At 38.7% G+C, this 13,284-nt stretch overlaps 1 protein-coding gene across 19 annotated transcripts in view; it reads right to left on the bottom strand.

The window, feature by feature from the left end:
- The window catches only part of LOC136828679 (histidine protein methyltransferase 1 homolog), a 60,370-nt gene that overhangs the window by 33,752 nt on the left and 13,334 nt on the right, over positions 1 to 13,284 (bottom strand). For 4 of the 19 annotated variants that reach the window (XM_067086803.1, XM_067086810.1, XM_067086809.1 and 1 more), the window contains exon 3: positions 9,466 to 9,629. The exons of the other annotated variants lie outside the window; for them this stretch is intronic. The gene's annotated coding sequence lies outside the window, so the exon portion shown is untranslated. The remainder of the gene's footprint in view (positions 1 to 9,465; positions 9,630 to 13,284) is intronic. 19 annotated transcript variants of the gene reach the window in all.

The following is a 13,284-nucleotide window of genomic DNA, read 5'->3' as shown; positions in this document are numbered from 1 at the left end:
TCCAAAACTGGGCTTGATCTGTTACCATCAGGTTCACTATTCCATACATCTTGCCAATGGTTTTAAATTAAATAACCACTAATAGGAATATTTACATGAGAAAGTGGGGAAATTGTTAACTTTACATGGACTGGCCATGTATTTTGACATGCATAGAATATTTTGCTCTTCACCTGCTTTATAAGGTTTTATGCTTTGACATTCAATGTGAAACAGAAGGTACCCTACCATTTTTGGGGACCAAAAAACATTGATACTGTATAAGATAATGGAGTAGGTTGGTTGTAATCACCCGAATGTAACACCCTTTTTCACAAAAGAAATGTTGTCACATATATATTTCACTTTACAATTGGTCATGACACAACCTAAGCTGAATATGTACACAGGGCCAAATGTACGAATATTAAGCAATGTTTATCATGCTATATTAATTCTGGAGGACCAAAAATTTACTACTGAAACAATTCCAATATTAACAAAAACCACGCTTTTTTATGAACTCATGATAAAGCAGTACTGGAGAATTACAGTATTCAAAGTGAGTAGTTAATCTGAGGTTTAGCTGCCTACAAGTTTAATAAACAAGATGGGTGGGAGTGTGTGCATTGTAAGGACACTTCATTGTTGAGAAACAAGTTCACAAAACCATGGAGCCAGAAAAATGGCGTAGTTTCCATCTTAGTTGATATGTTGGATTGTGTTGATCAGCAGATATAATAAAACAGACTACCTACACAGGGTCAACAGAGATTTGGTTACCTGTGATAAATCACAAATAGCTAAACACAGGCAGTCCCCGGTTATCAGCGATCCCGTTTTACGGGGCTTGTCTAGCGATGAAAATTGGCAATTTTTGCTGCCGAAAATCGCCGATTCCCACTTATTGGCACTGATAATTGGGTACTGGCGCCAATACATACCTAACAGAGGCGCCGATAACCAAAAAAATCAGCGATCATCACACGTCAGAATGGAACCCCTGCCGATAACTGGGGACGGCCTTTACTGTACTTGGGTTAAATGAGAGGTATTGAAGATTATGATTCATGATTTTTCTATCTCAATTGCACTACATGAAGACTAGGCAATTTTCAAATATTCCTTGGCAAGAGGAATGGTCTTCTTATTACTCTGATAAATGGAATCGTGGTCAGGTACTGTAATACACATGATCCGCAAAAATATTCCACTAAAAGCAGTCAAAGTTCAGATCCATCTTAATGAACAGTACAGTACACAATTTGCTCCTTATATTTGCCACCTGGTACTGCCTTCTGTAATGATGACCTTATTTCACTAATCAATCAGCTCCCATAACCTTTTCTCATTTTACAGATATGAATGTACATCACCCTATCTGGGGAAGTACAGTAGTTATTAGAAAAGAACCCCTTTTCTCAATTGCTGTAAACCTTAATACAGGAGTTGGAACTTAAACATCTTCAAGTAGAGACAGGTGCCTTATCTCCTACATCTATTAGCAATCCCATCATAGCAGGGGAAGTGATGGATGATACATACACAAGCAACCACTTTTCAATTATTCTCAATGTTGCTCAAAGTCAACTACTCACTCAACTGCCAAAGCATAATACAAATAAAGCTAAGTGGAGAATATTTACTGCGAAGAAACTCATAAACATTTTCGCTTATGACGCTTATAAACAATTATGTCTATGGGCAGTGTCAGTGACTTGAGCAGTAAGTGTAAAAATGTTTATCCCTTTATTTGTTCAAAGACATATATCTCAGACAATTTTCAATAAAGGAAGACCACTTAATTTTGTTTCACTTTGCAGCTGACTGCTTATTCTATACAATAGCATAAAAACTCTCCTTAAAATAACTATTATATACTTGAAATAATGAGTAGAAATGACAAGATACAAGAAAATTTTGCACTTTTCCCCCAAAAAAAGTTTACCAAAAAAAAACTACCTAAACGCAATAAGTCTTCGTTTTTTGTCCACAGCACAATCATGTAAATTACTTAGTTACTACAATGCAAAAAGCTGTAATTGTAGCAAGGAAAATATGAAAAAATGAATGAAAAAGTAGCATTGCATTTTCCATAAGAAAAGTGCCAGTCACCTAGGTGATACATGCAAAAAATGTTTATACCTTTTTTTGTTCAAAGACGAGTAATTCTGACAGTTTTCAAGGTAGACTGCTCAATTTTGCTTCATTTTGCAGCTGAATGATTGCTCTATAAAACTGCATAAAAATCCCCCCAAAATAATCTGATTTTGTTTATGTCCACATGGGGGGTAATTCATCATAAGAGAGGTAACTATTTAAAAATACATTTTATTACAAAAATGTAGTTTTTAAATGAATCTTACCTTTCTATTATGATAATTGATTCCATTTAAAAGGGAGTTAGTTAAGTGCATCAGGACTAAACATTAAAATACCAAGAGAATGAAAAAAATTCTATCCAAAACAAAAGGGTACTTACCTAATGATTAAAATCCATCTGCTGATACTGCCACCAGTCAAGGACTTATCCATTAGGCCACAAGGACCTCTGAAAATCAGTGGAGGTTGCTTGCAAGGGAAACGAATCTCAGTCTGACGATAGTGAGACAAAAGGCCCCGTGCTTAGGCCTGCAGAGCAACGATGGTAAAAGAATAGAGGACCTTGCCTAACCCAAAACTAGGAACCTTCATGCTTCCCAAAACTCAACAAATTCCTAACTGATATGAAAACTAGTGTAGCACTACTCTAACTGTTCAAGATATGAGTTCTGCTGAATTGAGGGGCAAAAAGAACTCTCAATCTTCATACTGAATTTCTACATAGAGCAAATAATGCAAGGTAAATACTTAGTTACATTTCCATTACACTGTGTTTACAACCTTCTCTCGAGTGGTTTTCAAGGGAGCTAAAAGAGATTGCCATGGCTCTCATGTCTTGGGACTTAACCGTCAATTGGGGCAAAAAGAGAGGAGTCTAGATTCATGAGCACTTCCTTAACCAAGTTCTTAAGGAAGAAAGTCATGGTATTCTTAGACATTGGAGCACCTAGCCTTCTGGGGCTACAAATGGAGGAGTCTTTCCCATCTGGAACCAAGCAGGACAGACTGGGAACTTCAAAAAAAAATGTGGCAGAGCTTGAGACTTGAAATCATTCCTTGCCCTGAGGACTGGCAAAAAAGAAAGAGCTGCTCCTTGGGATGTAAGCCGCACATTACAGGAGAAGGCCTAAAGTCCATCAAGTCCTTCACCCAACACCAAAGCCAGCAAGAATACGATCTTAATCATCAAATGCTTAAGGGAGACTGCAGTCAAAGGTTCAAATGGGGACACTCAGGATCTTTACCACTAGATCCAATTCCATCTCAAGACTTCACAAGGAACTTAGGAATCGCTATCTGGAAAGTGTTTAGCTTCCTTAATAGATGACGTTGGCTGTTTGGGGGCGTTTGTTTCAAGTAAAAAAAATCAAGATTCAGTTTGCTATTTTCACTTGATTTCATCATAATACGAGCTTTATGTATTTATCGTTTATTGGCGTAAAAATAGCAGTAATGGGTTCTTTCATGCCCAGTAGTTTTGATTAAAATACTTTCTCTCCAATTTTATTTACGGTCAAGTTTGATCCATGTTGCTGATGCACGATAATTTATAGTCATCAGCAGCTTGAACATTGTTTTCTCAGCCTCAGCTACAACTTGCAGCTTGAATTTTCCTTGCCGATCTTTTATCCATAGCGAATATAGGTATAAATGTAAAAATATATCAGTCCTATTCTACTTATCATCTGTAACATAACTACGGTAATTGTTTACTACCGTACGATGGCTGAAATACAAGCAAAACAGCTGTTGTTACCGATTCGGTGATGAGCAAAACAAGTTTTCGTTTGGTTGTTTATGGCTTGACACATTTACACAAGAGTATAATGTTACTAACAATACTTTTATCATTCTCTTTTACTATTTAACTAGAAGATGGGATAAAGAGATGGAGGAAAAGAAGGCGGTCTATTGTAATTTGGTCTCTCTCACTGCCTGATTGTATGCTGCTGCCTGCTCCCGCACAAAATTAAAAAATATTTTATAAATATTGTTGTATCGGTATTAATTGCTTACCCCATCACAAAATTGAATTGTCATAACGCAAATTATCATAACTCGAGCCCTACCTGGGTACCTGAGTATTTTAAGTTTTATCACAAAAAATGCATTTAGTCATGAAAATATAAGAAAATACAGTAATTGGTGAATATTTCTCAGTGAAAAATACCTCAAATGGGCGAATTTTCCGTGAATAATATTTATATATGTTCCACAGAGAAATCCGCGAATCAGTGAGTCAGCGAATCGTGAGAACACGAATATGGGGGGTTTACTCTGAACTGTCCCCTGCGCTTCCTGAAGGTTGAGGGCTGTGGAGGAGAGCGGCCAGCATCATCTATGTGCCTCTTCAGTGGACTAGACGAAGCTAGAAAGGGCTTGCAGCACATCCAGTACGGGCTGGTCTTGAGAGTTGGACGACTACTGGTGCACATCCAAGACACCTTTCCAGCGGCTGTCTGTCAAAACCTTGGATATGTGTGCAACAGGTTCGACTGAGGTGGCAGCAACCCGTGGGCAAACACCACCGGCCTCCCTTGGACTTCCAGCATGTCTTCTCCCAGGTTTGTCTAGAAGAACTGGCAGGACAAGAAGCCACCTCCTCCACTTGCATAACACTGTCCCTTGTCAAGACACCTTTCCAGTGGCTGTCTGCTGATACCTGGGAATGCATAACAGGTTCGACTGAGGGGGCAGCTACCCGTGGGCCAACCACATGGGCCTCCTTTAGACTTTCGTTACATCTTCTCCCAGGTTCTGGGAAGCAGGATAGTGACCTTGGTGTAGGGGAACTGACGGGACGAGTAGCCACCTCCTCCACTTCACTGTATTCACTACTAGGTTAAATTTCTTGTTAAACCTAGACTCAAGACTGGCAATGGCAAGGGTCGGAAGCAAGGGAGCGAGGCGCGGGAGTAGGTGGATTAACAGTAGGAAGGCTACTAGCAGGAGAAAAGCAGGAAGGTGGGAAGAAGTAATAGCAGGGTTATCTTCCAACCTAGGCTTAGGTATAGATTTTAGGCTTAGAGAAGTAATTTTCTCGGCACTAGAGGATGCATTCTTCTTCCTATCACTAACTTGTCTAGGTGAAACTTAAGTACCTTCCACATAAGCTCACTCAGCGCTGGGTGCTTGAAAGCAGGCACTGGGAGCTTGGGAGCTGGAGCTGAACACTCAGGCAATCATTACAATCACCACAAGTTCTCTCCTTACCACATTATTGCGCCTACACTAACTGCAAAATATGTCTCCATACTACAAGTCATATGAAGATCTACACTACAAAGTATACTCTATACATACATGGTATAGTAATTATTATCAGCTAATTCTGGAGATTCATGCAGAGTGGCTTATGATAATTCAATACAAAGAGAAATTGAATAACAAACAAGAATTAGCTTAACCTATACTACAGTATATCGTATACATATACAGTGGCCTAGCCTACATTATAATGTACTGTACTCTATATTCACATAGCATCGTATTATACAAACATCAACATAACGAATATGATTGTATCCATTAATATTGTATATACAGGGTGTTTCAAAATTAGAGGCCCCCCCCTCTACAGCATAAACTAAAATTGATATGGACATAAACAAAAGTAATTCAGAACAGGTATTTATTTAAATTTCTCTCTTGAGTATTTAATATTTTGTGTGGCCTCCATCTGCCTGCACCACAGCCTGCATTCTTGAGGGGTATGATTTCAGCAAATCGCAAAAAAGCTGAGACTCAAACTTCATTTTCCTGAGCACTTTGGTCACCTCTCTTCGCAGGTTGTCGAGGCTTGGTATACCATCATAGTTCACTGTGCGCGCTTCAACACGATCCTTAAGATACTACCAATGTTTTCACACACATTAACGTCAGGGGCGCTACCTGGAAATTCACTTGATGAGAAGAAATCGATACCACTGTTTCGAAGCAGTTCCTGTGTCTGACAAGCCTTGAAATGTGGTGCCTTATCATGCAAAAATGTGACTTCTTCAACAGATAACACATTTTCAGGATCTTTGAGGAGAGGAAATACTCCACCAGTAAGCACAGTTTCTCTGAAGTATTCGCCATTCCACGACTGTCCTTTTTCTTTGATGATCCACATTAACTGTTTGGCTATGAAACAGAGAAAAATTCCCAAACATTCAGGAAATTTCACAACTTGGCGATAGCGCACGTCATAGCTGATATCATCCAACTTTGCAGCCCAAATGATGTCATTTTTATGATTTGGCTTCCTGACTGGGTAAATGAAGAATTCATCTGCTGCGGCAACATGGAGAAAGTCAGCTTCATCCCAATCTTTAAGAAATGAACCACAAAACCATGCACGGTCTTCTCTCTGTTGCTGAGTGATGTTGGGCTTGCTGATAACATGAAATGGCGTGATACCAGATTTTTCAACTCACGATATACAGCACTATAACTTCTCTTCTTTCCCCTTTTTGTTTCTAGTTCAAGCGCCAATTTATGTAAAGACTTTCTTGGTCTACCCACTGCCTCAGCTATGATGACTTTTGACTCATGAGAAATTACTTCAGGCCTTCCATGATTCTCACTCTTTTCGCAATGACAGTCATATGGATTTTTGTTCCAGTTTCTGTTAACAAAGGATTCATCTCTTTTAATGTATTTAGCTATCCAGGAACATGAAATGAAGGATGCGCCAGCATCCCTGGCCTCTCTGAAGGCTATAGCCCGGATTCAGTCAATCCATCTGATTTCCTCCAAGTCGTTAGCCATGGCTGTATCTAACTCCGTCACTCAGTCTGAAAATACAAGAAATGTAAAATGAAAAATAGCTTAATAGAAACTTAAAATAATGTACTTGGAGATAGGCTATAGCAGAAAACTTCATAACTTTCCATTTGTTCTGTGGAGAGGGGGCTCTAATTTTGAAACACCCAGTATTCTTATGTTGCTTTTGTATTCTAAATCGCAATCATAGCGATCAATGTTTTGGTTTGGAAATCGATTACACAGTAGGTTTACTTTGCCGTATTTAACTCAGTTCAGAGTGCTTTTCTTGCTTCTGGTTAGTGTAAATAAATCTCTAGATACAGGCAGTCCTCAGTTATCGGCGGGGTTCTGTTCTGAGGGTGTGATGATAACCAAAAATTGCCGCTAACTGAAAATCGGCGATTTTCACGCTTTTTCTGCGAAATTCGGGGCTTATTGGCGCCGAAAAGCATCAATTTTCAGTTACCGGCACCTCTGTTAGGTATGTACTTCTAACCTTCCAGCCAATAACAGAGAGAGAGAGATTTTTCAGTATCCTCCATAGCTATTTTATCTGACTATAAAGTGGGAAACATTTTCTACCCTTCTCGGTCAATATGTCAAGATAAATTGACGGTTAGATTACAAACCCCCCTCGCTCCAAGCTTCAGATAAGACTGGGAATCATTATGTTTTCTTTTAAAATCTTACATAATTTACTACAGAAATGCATGTGTTGCAATTATAGCATGGAAAATATGAAAAAAATTAATAACAAAGTAACATCATGTTTATAAAACTACAGTATACAAAACAAATAACACATATGTTACTTATGCATAAAACATCTATATCGGTAAGAGAGAGGGAGATTCTTCGGCCAAGTGCTAGCCCTTTTTTTTTATGATGACAGTTACGCATTCATCCCTCCCCCTAAGTCGGATACAGAAAAAGATCAGGAATTGAACTAAAATCTTACTAATTCACTATAATTTCTTTAATGAATTGATATTTTGCTGTTTACATTAATATTAATTAGTAAATCATTTATTTATCATACAAAACAAATAAACATACAAATTACATATGCATAAAAATTCTCTCATCTCAGTAAGAGAGAAAATTATTTTCATTATTTAATGTTATTTAATCTTATTAAACAATATTAATATTTGAAAATTAGTACTGTAAATTATTATTTTATCATAAAATGTATATGTATGTACACTAAAGTATTTAGTCACAAAAATATGAAAATACAGTAAACCCCCTATTACGATCTCGCCTCTCGAGATCGACAGGTTCTTTAAAATAAACAAGCAATTGGGCTGAAATGACTGACGAGAGGTGACAAACAAAGGAGGGAGGAGCAAAAGAAATACAAAAAGTTACCTTAAAATTAATTTATTTACAATATTTACAGTTGAGTCAGGTTCGGCAGATAATCTCATCATACCAATAATGAATTAAACGAAAAAAATCAAGTCAGTTCAATAAATTTATAAACATAAAATGTAGCTATTCAAGTTACTCAACCTAAAACCACCAAGGGAACAATCGACAAACGATTGTTCCTAACACCTCCCCACCTAACAGAAAAAAAAAAAAATTTACAATAAAAACTTTTTTTTTTTACAAACAAAATACTCTCCCCCGATGCTGCCACATCCTCACCAGCCAAAACAGAACCAACCCTGGCCTAAGGTCGCCAATATTACGATCTCGCCTCTCGAGATCGACAGGTTCTTTAAAATAAACAAGCAATTGGGCTGAAATGACTGACGAGAGGTGACAAACAAAGGAGGGAGGAGCAAAAGAAATACAAAAAGTTACCTTAAAATTAATTTATTTACAATATTTACAGTTGAGTCAGGTTCGGCAGATAATCTCATCATACCAATAATGAATTAAACGAAAAAAATCAAGTCAGTTCAATAAATTTATAAACATAAAATGTAGCTATTCAAGTTACTCAACCTAAAACCACCAAGGGAACAATCGACAAATGATTGTTCCTAACACCCCCATATACGCGGGGATGCGTACCACAACCTCCCCCCCAGAGCTAAAATCCACGAATACTTAAAACCCCTCTAAAAATACTTCGAACTGCCTATTTTGATACTTCAAACACAAAAAAAACTCTAAAATTGCTTACACCAGAGTATTTTAAGTTTTATCACAAAAAGTGCATTTAATCATGAAAATTATATGAAAATGCAGCAATTAGTGAATATTTCTGTGAAAAATACCTCAAAAGGGGAAATTTTCCGCAAATAATGTGTATATATGTTCCAAAGAGAAATCCGCGAATAGTGAGTCCGCAAATCATGAGAACGCGAATATGGGGGGTTTACTGTACAGAATATTGTTCTAAGTAAAAATCCGCGAATGGGTGTCTTCCCGCAAATAACTTATAGATAGGTTCCACAGAAAATTCTGCGAATTGTGAGAACACAAATCCAGGGGGTTTGCTGTAAAAACAACTTCTTAAATGCCAGAAAGCATCCAAGCTCCTAAATACAGTAATCATAGGCCTTCCTCTACTGTTGATCATTTTTATTTTTCTTAAGAACTATTGTACTATGTCTACCATCCAATGAATAAAATAAAAATGGCATTTTTATGATAAAATAAAGTTTCATATATACTTACCAAGCAGTTACATAGCTACTAGCTTCCTACCATGGCAGACCAGATATTCAAATTTTGCAGTAGTGACATCCTCACTAGTGTGAGTGACCAGGTCCCGCCCACTATCAGGACTGACAGGTACAACTCAGCAGGTAACTTCAATTCATTTGAGCCAAGATGTCCATCTGTGGAGAAGGAGGGAGGGCTCCGATTATGTAACTGCTTAGTAAGGATATATAAAACTTTATTTTATCATAAAAATGTCATTTTTATACAAGTGACTTACCAAGCAATTACATAGCTGACTCCACATTGAGAGGAGGTGGATTAGATGGACATAATCTAATCCAAAACATTAATAAAGATAATGACTTTGAACTAGAAAGATTGCTAGCATTAAGACAATGCATGTTGTACCTTACCTGGTAAGAGAGCTGCTGCAGGCAATTACTGCCTCATCTTAACCTGCAGAGAGCATGGGAGAATGGCCAGTGCCACACCTACAATAGTGGGTAATTTGCAGCCATGGGGTTCACCGAAGGCTGACAAAGACAAAAAACGGTGCCCTTGCCCTTGGCATGACCATAATAAAAACAACGTTGTCACCTACACCACAATAAAAACCAGACAACTGTCACCCCAACCATAAAAAACTGGCAGGTACTCCAGGTGCCCTGTACCCCAAAACTTCCCCAAAACTCAACAACCTTAAAAACAAGGTGAGGAGACAGTAGAAGGACAGAGAGCCCCCTATGTTTCCTCTCCCAACACCATGCCAACCATGGATAAAGGCCCTAACACTATATTTTCAAACGCTTCCACGTCTCTCAGGCAGTGCGAGGCAAACACATTTTTCGACCTCCAAAAAGTTGATTGGAGTGTCGAGGACAAGGACATATTGTGTTAAAAGGCAAAAGAAGTGTTGACAGCTCAAACCTCATGTGCTTTTACTTTCAGGATCGGAAAGGCATACTCTTGGACCTGAGAATGTGCTTCTGAGATCAGTCTCCTCAAGAAAAAAGAGAGGGCATTCTTAGAAAGCGTACGAGAAGGGTTTCTCACCGAACACCAGAGGTTGTTCAAGGAACCTCTGATCTTCTCAGTCCTGTGGAGGTAGAACCATAAGGCCCTAACAAATCAAAGAAGTCTCTCCTCTTCTTCTGGCCCAAGAATGTTCTCCAGGCTCTTAATAATGAAAGAGAGGGGCCAGGGATGTGAAAAATCCTCATTCTTGGCGAGGAAACCAATCGAAAGAGAGCACACTGCATTTTCTTGTGCAAAACCAACCTTCTTATCGATCACTTGGAGCTCGCTAACTCGTCCCTCTGCAGCCAGAGCTACCAGGAAGAGTCTTCTGAGTGAGAAACTTCAAAGAGGCTGAATGAAAAGGTTGAAAGGAGGAGCTCAAGAGCCACTTTAAAACAATGTCCAAGTTCCATGAGACTGTACAGTGATTCTCTATCTTAGAGGTCTCAAAAGACTTGATGAGATCACTAATGTCTTGGTTTGTAGACAGGTTAAGGCCTCTATGCTTGAATACTGAGCTAAGCATAGCCCTGTAGCCCTTAACTGTAGAAGGTGACAGTCTCCTAACGGTCCTCAAGAAGAGCAAGAAGTCCACTATCTGGGTCACAGGGTCGATATCGTACTCAGCTAGCACTCTGCTGGGCCTGCGTTCGACTCTCCGGCTGGCCAGTGAAGAATTAGAGGAATTTATTTCTGGTGATAGAAATTCATTTCTCGATATAATGTGGTTCAGATTCCACAATAAGCTGTAGGTCCCGTTGCTAGGTAACCAATTGGTTACTAGCCACGCAAAATAAGTCTAATCCTTCGGGCCAGCCCTAGGAGAGCTGTTAATCAGCTCAGTGGTCTGGTTAAACTAAGGTATACTTTTTTTTAAAGAGGTTTCAGAAGAAGAGACGTTATTCTGTCCACACCATCTGCTGAACACTGCCCACTTGGACTGGTAGAGCCTGCTGGGAGAAGCTTTGCGTGAAAATCCTTTTTCCCTGACGAGGCTCCTGACAGTCTGAATCCTGTCAGGGCCAGAGAAGACAATCCTTGATGGTACCTGCAAAAATGGGGCTGTTTGAGCAGTGACTGTTCTTGTGGAAGAAGTCTCCGAAAATCCACAGGCAGTCGCAGCAGGTCAGGAAACCATTCTTTCCTTGGCCAGAATGGAGTGATGAAAGTCATTGAGACATTTCGACAAGACCTGAACTTGTTTAGAACCTCTCGAATCAACCTGAAAGGAGGGAAGATATAAACATTGAGCCCTGTCCAGCTGCACTGCGTATGTCCCCCATGCTAGAGGGTCCAGGACTGGAGAGCAAAAGAGAGGAAGTCGGTTGTTCCTCGACATAGCAAAAGAGAGGAAGTCGGTTGTTCCTCGACATAGCAAAGAGATCTATAGAGGGCTTGCCCCAAAGCCTCCACAGATCGCTGCAGACTCTGGAATCTAAGGTCCACTCTGTCAGGAGAACCTGGCGACCGCGGCTTAACTCGTCCACCAGAACATTCATCTTTCCCTGAACGAAGCGAGGGAGCAGATTGACTTAGTCTCCGCTCCGCCCAGAGAAGGAGGTCTTTCACTGCCTCGCAGAGACACCTCTGGCATGGTATTTAAAGATCTGCCGTTGCCAGTTTTACAAAACAACAACTTGACACGTGTGACAGACCTTTGAATGCCTTTGAGACAAACCCTGAGGCTATAATTATGAGATTAAAGGGGTTATTTTTAATTTCCAGGTATTTTAATTCGCTTCCTATTCCACCCAGCTTAGGATTTGTCTTCAGCCCAATTCTTCTCCACAAGTTTTCAAAATATTGATAATTAATGATAACCCTTAAACGCCAAGCCTCTATTTACAAAAATGTCTCCCGTATGATGGCGGCGTTCGGGAGTTAGCGCCGAAGCGGAAAAAAAGTTTTTTTCAAAAAATCACAGCACGCTTAGTTTTTAAGATTAAGAGTTCATTTTTGGCTCCTTTTCTTTGTCATTGCCTGAAGTTTAGTATGCAACCATCAGAAATGAAAAAAATATCATTATCAAATATAAATATTGACATATATGACAGCGCAAAAAAAATTTTCATATATAATTTTATACAAATCGCGCTGTGAGCAAAACGGTTAAAGCCAACGGATTATTTTTCTTTTCTTTGTATTGTACACTAAATTGCGATGATTTTGGTATATAACAAATTGTAAAACGATCAAAGCAACACAGAGAAAATATTATCACAATATGATGCATGAATCCGTAACGTGCGGACGTAAAAAATGTTTTTTTCAAAAATTCACCATAAATCGAAATATTGTGCTAGAGACTTCCTGTGTGTTGAAAAATGAAGCTAATTGATTGAATATTACTAGACTGTAAGTGTTTTAGCTTACAATTGCAGTTTTCGACCATTTCGGTCAAGTTAAAGTTGACCGAAGGTCGAATTTTTTCTATTTATCATAATTTATATGAAAATATTTCAAAACTGATAAATGCTACAACCATGAGTTATTTTCTGTTGTATTCTACATGAAATTGCGCACATTTTCATATATAAAATTTTATGTAACGACTAATATAAACGGTGCAAACATTACGACAACGTGACAAAAGAATTTCTGAGATGTTGGCCGAGTTACGCGACGGACGTAAGGAAAATGTTTTTTCAAAAATTCACCATAAATCGAAATATTGTGCTAGAGACTTCCAATTTATTGCAAAATAAAGGTAAATGATTGAATATTACTAGAATGTAAGAGTTTTAGCTTACAATTGCGTTTTTCGACCATTTCAGTAGAGTTAAAGTTGACCGAAGGTTGAAATTTTGGCAGTTA

This window comes from Macrobrachium rosenbergii, chromosome 43 (genome assembly GCF_040412425.1).
Source record: "Macrobrachium rosenbergii isolate ZJJX-2024 chromosome 43, ASM4041242v1, whole genome shotgun sequence".
NCBI classification, from domain to species: domain Eukaryota; kingdom Metazoa; phylum Arthropoda; class Malacostraca; order Decapoda; family Palaemonidae; genus Macrobrachium; species Macrobrachium rosenbergii.
Note: the sequence above shows the minus strand (reverse complement) of the source record. Positions and strands in the feature narration are given on the sequence as shown.